Source organism: Paralichthys olivaceus, chromosome 7 (genome assembly GCF_024713975.1).
Source record: "Paralichthys olivaceus isolate ysfri-2021 chromosome 7, ASM2471397v2, whole genome shotgun sequence".
Taxonomy (NCBI): domain Eukaryota; kingdom Metazoa; phylum Chordata; class Actinopteri; order Pleuronectiformes; family Paralichthyidae; genus Paralichthys; species Paralichthys olivaceus.
In genome coordinates this window covers 23,234,011-23,240,010 of record NC_091099.1, presented here as the reverse complement: position 1 = coordinate 23,240,010, position 6,000 = coordinate 23,234,011, and the positions used below count along the sequence as shown (strand labels likewise).

Sequence of the window (6,000 nt, the reverse complement as noted above, 5' to 3'; positions counted from 1 at the left end):
GCCTCAGAGGATGCTGGATGTCTGATTTTGATGCTTGGATAACCTGCCTCTGACCTCCATGTTATTTTCCCTGGATTGTTGGCCGTAGAGCCTTTGTCTGCTCTATTTTTGTTTATTTGTTCAGTTTTATTATGTTATGTTAGATGAAGGAAAATGCTAGATCAGACATGATTGGATTGGACTAGAATACATTTAAATTAGACCTGAGCAGATGTTTCCAAATAGGGGGAGACAGGCCTCCCCAGGAATTGTATAAATGTGTGTGAATAGGTCCAATATTGAAAGTTCAGAGATAAACTAGTTAGGGGGGGGGGATTTAACTTTACCTACGTTCCCTTAGTAAGAAACTTATAAAAGCTTGTGGTGGAAATGTTTTGATTTATTTGGTGTCATCTAATGTTATATCGAAACAGCAATATTAGACTTTTCTCCTTTTTTGAGTGGTTATGGGATCAAATAACATAATTATGTAAGATAGTAAACTTAGGCAGGTGTGTGGGTGGCTTTGTCTGAGGGGAGGCCCACAGTCTCTAATAAACCAAATGCAACAGCTTTACCAGAATTAAGCTGAGTTCCCAAGGTTTGTCCACTCAAAGCTGAGTATAAAGACTACGAGAGAAGAAGACTTTACCCTAAGTTATAGCACCAATTTAGCCCTGGAGCAATGATACAGTTTCTGCAGTACAAAATAATCCTGAGGTCACTGTGATCAGAATCCATCAGGGGAAGCTAATAGCACCCCTCCTCCCTGGGCAGCAACAGGCTACATAGTACAATATGGAAGTTGTTGTTTTCCATCTGGAAGACAGCTTCATGTATGTTGTTTATTGTTGATTCTCTTTACAGCAGAGTACGCTTGATTAAAAACATAAAGCAAGAGCAGAAGCTTAGGCCTGCTGCTGTGCCGTGTCTCTGCAGGAGAAACCCATTAGTGCTGAGTAATGAGCCTCCTGCTAATACAGCTGCAGAATTATACTCTCTATCACAGGCTCCGTGAGCGTCTGGCATTTTTCAGTTTAATTAAAAAGTCACTAATCTGGTTGTAAGAGTACCTGAGGTTCCCATCGATAATGTCACATGGATATGAAACCGGTGCTGGTTCGGAGTGGAGCTACTGTTTAATGAGAGGAAAGTTGTGGTTTCTGCCCCATGAATAAATAATGCTGATTGATCCAGAGGGATCTTCAGAGGGCTCCTAATTGATCCAGATTGATCTGTAGAAAGATATCTCAAAAAAGACTTAACATACTGACACAAAATGCTATTCAAACAATGATTGCTAATCATTGTAGAGATCTGCTCTTTCCTCTAGTGACACCACAGTTAGCACCAATTATCGCAAAGCACTTACTGCCTAAGGCACTCCTCATATGATCAGTGGTAGCTGTACACACCACAAGCCAGGGCACCAGCTTAGAGACAACAAGCCTTTCTCAATACAAGTACATTAACTGGGAGTATACACACTGGAAGCTGAGTTCAAAGAGGAACAGGAGGATGTAATATACGCTGAAAGCTTGGATTACTCTTCAACTCACCTTACACCTGCTGTAAAAGTAAAAGTAGCAGTATCAAGTCTAAAATACTTTGTTACAAGTAAACATACAGCATAGCAGATATTACTGAAATGCAGTGAAATAAATTTAACCTAAAAGTATCTATTATGCTGAAAAACTTGAGTGATTCAATATTATATATTATTGTTTGATTATTATTTAAATATTGATGTGTAAACAACATTTTTACTGTAGTAGTTGGTTGAGGTGGAGTATATTATAATGACCTAATATACACTGTAGTGTAATAGATAATGATGGATGATTTTTTTTAAGTTTATCATGTGTGTTTTGTGTCAGAAAAGCAGAAACACAGACTGTCAGCACATGGACAGACAACGTGTGTTGAAAGATGTACAGGAAATACATTTTTAAAGCACTGAAGGAAATTTGCAACCAAAACAGAAACACCGGATGAATTTACATGTTCCTGCTGAATGAAGACAATCAATTGACTAAAAGCTGGACACTGAGTTCCTGAACTGAAGGGAGTTTTAATATTATAGTCGTAGTGTGAGACACAAATTGAATTTAATGTTAGTTGGTTAATTAGTCTGTTAAAATTGGATTTTTGATGCATTAGTTGGCTACAGGGCCAGTTCTAATATATACATTTGACTTGAAAGAAGCTGGAATAAACAGTGTATAGTGGAAACCAAAGAGTTCTTATGAAGTTCAAGGTACAAGGCCTGGGACCTAACAGCGTGAAGTCTTTTTCAGGCAGGAAATCTGACTTGTGAACGCACACCATGCACATGCCCTTGGGCTAAAGTGTGTGTGGTTTTCCGGTGTGTCCGTGCGTATGTGAACGTGGATATCAGAGGACTTTTTGGCTTAAAACACAAACCGTTTCGAGTCGAATATGAATGTCTGGCCTTACATACTCTTGGATGTCACCACACGAGCAGTATGGAGGCATGTGATGCTTTCTGTCTGTTGTTTTGTTACGTCCTATGGTTACGTCTGAAGAAGAGGTCCCTTTGGCTACAACACTGTTTACCCCTGAAACTCCAAAAGTGTTTAGTGGACTCAAACACTTCACACACCCCTCCTTCAAAGTGGTGAGTAGATAATGAGTGAATCTCATTTTTCTGTGAACTATCCCTTTACAAGTGTCATTGAAGCACAATCACTGGAAGAATCAGCTCAACCAAAGGTTCAAAACAACAATCCCCAACTAATAACCAAATAATTAGCTCAAACATGATTTACTGTTACCTTCATATTCTATGCTAACCATTTAAAGTTTTTTCTACTTTTTTAATTTTCATTTATGTTCCATTCCCTATGAATGTTGTTTTGCAAATACAGAAGAGTAGAAGAAGAAGAAGAAGAAGAGGAAGAAGAGTAGAAGAAGAAGAGTAGAGGAAGAAGAGTAGAAGAAGAAGAAGAAGACTAGAGGAAGAAGAGTAGAAGAAGAAGAAGAAGAAGAGTAGAAGAAGAAGAAGAAGAGTAGAGGAAGAAGAGTAGAAGAAGAAGAGTAGAGGAGGAGGAGTAGAAGAAGAAGAGTAGAGGAAGAAGAACAGAAGAAGAAGAGTAGAAGAAGAAGAAGAAGAAGAAGAGTAGAGGAAGAAGAGTAGAAGAAGAAACCTGGCGCATGCGCAGTACAACGAACTGTCAATTCGAAACGAAGCGAGGGAAACAACTTGGTGCAGCTGTAAGTTTCTCTCTTTTATTCACTGCAGTGTTTACCTCCACACAATGAAATATTTCGTCATGGCTGCTCCTTCGTTTCGTAGCGCTACACAAACCTCCGTGGTTTTCTAACCAGACCCGATCTACAAATCTCAATGTTCTGGGTTTCATCGCTTACTGACGAACCCATACACGGCCAGCTTTAACACATCTTTACAGTCCATTTCAAATTTCAGCCAACACCAACAATAACACAGGAGTCTAAACTGGGTGAAAGGATTTCTTTAATGACTCGTGTTTTGGTTCGCGCAGGCTTCCTAACCCCGCAATCATGCTCAAATCAAGTTGAAATATTAGTTCAATTAGGTGCAGTATTGTGTATTCTGTGCTTGCCGAATTCACCATTAGAGTCTACATATTCATGAAGAATATTGTATTTTCTATTGTGATTTCTGCATGGCTGCGGTTAATCAATATAACTTAAAGCCGAAGGGTTTTGAAACGGAGTTTGGTTAAACATCCTGTTAAACATAAATAGATTAGATGGTCTGATCGCTGTGCATCGTTTTGTTTGTTCAGTCGCTCACTCCAACATCGTGTCTGGTCGGTTCGACGTGTTCCCCTGTCGTCAGTGTTACTGTGGGACATTTGTGTTGCTGTTAAACCGGAGAATAGCTAAGCTGCTCTCCCTGGCACCTCAGTGTTTGCTAAAGTTGGCTAACAGGCTAACAAGCTAACAGGGAACTTGCTGCAGACAACTGAAGTAACAGAAAAGCAAAGTCATCAGTACATGTGCAGAAGGAAATGAAGACCAAGAGGTTGTTGTGGTCGCTGCTCGCTGGTGTTTACTGCAGGTCTGGACCATTGATGGATAATAGTTTGCTAACTCCAGCTAAACAGTGTCAGACATTTAGTGTTCAACACTTGTTTGAGCTATGCTATGTTGCTGCCTGATCCTACTTTCCTTGACTAGTGCTTTGCTGCTGAGATCACGTAAACAGACAGATGATACTGACAGAGTTATCCACAGGGGAACTGTGGCAAGTTCTCCACAAGGCTTGGAACAATGTGCCTTTCAGATACCTTTAAAAAATGTGCAGGTGCACTGAGGAGAACCGAGGCTGTTTTTATTTAGATACAGCACTTTGTATGAAGTATAATGATAAATAAAGACTTGATTTATCTTGATTCAACCAGAAAGTTCCCATTGCGATACAATATCTGTTCTGCCAGGCAGTCCTAGTCAAGATGATAAGCAATGAAGGAAAACAAATACTTTCAAATACAGATACAAGGAGGGACAAATATATGATCTCTCTCAAACACACACTCACACACATTGACAATGTATACTTCTATAGAGTCTGATATGCTAAATACAACATCATAAAGAATTTTAGAGAAAGTCTGGACTGGGGAGGTCACGTCTGAAAACAGCAATATAGAGTGTGGAACTGAGCTCTGATCACAAGACAGGAGGCACATGTGGACACATTCTAATGGAAGTAGTGAACAGAAAAACTGAGATCTGTTCACTTGTGATCAGATGCACACACACACACACACACACACACACACACACACACACACACACACACACACACACACACACACACACACACAGTGACACCGGACACATTTGTAAACTCAGATGGGGTAAAAACAACATCATTTGATCCTTGAACAGAAATGGTGAATGAATGAATGTGGGGAGTGTGATCTGATCACAGGAGACACATTCAGGAACCCTTTTAATGCCTGGTGTGAACACAGGAAACACTTTCCACTTTTATTCAAATCTCTCGGGACAGATGTTAATACCAGGTCTGAACAGGGCCATAACAATATATAATTAATGGCAAAAATTATTTATAGAAAATAGACAGTGCGTCTTTAAAGCCAAGACAATGTTCTATTAAGACAGATTTTTTGAAAAAATGCCAAGAGTGGATAAGGATAATGATTTTAAGTTAAAGGTTCAGTGTGTAAGATTAAGGTGAAAGGGATCTATTGGCAAAAATTGAATAAAAAATAATCCTCGCAATGTTTTCACTAGTGTGTGATAACTGTTTTCTTTACCCTACAATGGGCCCCTTTTATTTAAATACTTTATATTTAAATCAGGAGTGGGTCCTCTCTACAGAGGCAGCCATGTTTTCTACAGTAGCTCAGACTGAATTAACTAAACACCTTTTGAGTTTTTATGACAACTGAAGGCGACCACAGGTTCTCTTTCATGTTTGGGAGGGGAGGGTGAGGGGTATTCAGCTGCAACTTCACCACGAGATGTCACTACATTCTACACACTGAGCCTTTAAGCATGTCAAATATTTTTTTTGAAAGCATCCTTGCTTAAATTGTTGCACCTAGGAGTGGGAGCTGCCTACAATAAGTCGTTCTTTCATTGTAATGTTCAGGTAAAATCTTTCCATGATATCCTGTCAGGGAAAGGTGGCATCTGTCAGTAGAGCACAAGCGACATGTGTTACCCAGCTGTACCTACAGAGATCACTGACCTGTATCATACTGTGAAACACTGATGATGACATTTTATTTTGCCAAATGACAGTGGAACAGCAGATACATGCCTCCAGTTAAAGTGACATATGATATGCCATCATCAACTTTTTAGATTATGTCATCACTTGCCCAGAATTTGCATTCCTGCTGGCTGTCAGCCGGATGGCAGGACATTAAAACATTGCCAGCTGGTCTGGTCATTCTCCTCTGATCTGTCCCATCAACCACACCTTTCCGTCTACATAACTGCTACTCTGTGACTATTTTAGTTTCTGGCATCATTTCTGAG

General features: G+C 39.7%; 1 protein-coding gene across 3 annotated transcripts in view; it reads left to right on the top strand.

Moving 5' to 3' along the window:
- Nucleotides 1-2,879: 2,879 nt before the first annotated feature.
- The window catches only part of pot1 (protection of telomeres 1 homolog), a 66,164-nt gene continuing 63,043 nt past the window's right edge, over nt 2,880-6,000 (top strand). The window contains exon 1 of one of the 3 annotated variants that reach the window (XM_069528517.1): nt 2,880-3,213. The gene's annotated coding sequence lies outside the window, so the exon portion shown is untranslated. The remainder of the gene's footprint in view (nt 3,214-6,000) is intronic. The other 2 variants (XM_069528519.1, XM_069528518.1) reach the window with 2 other exon arrangements.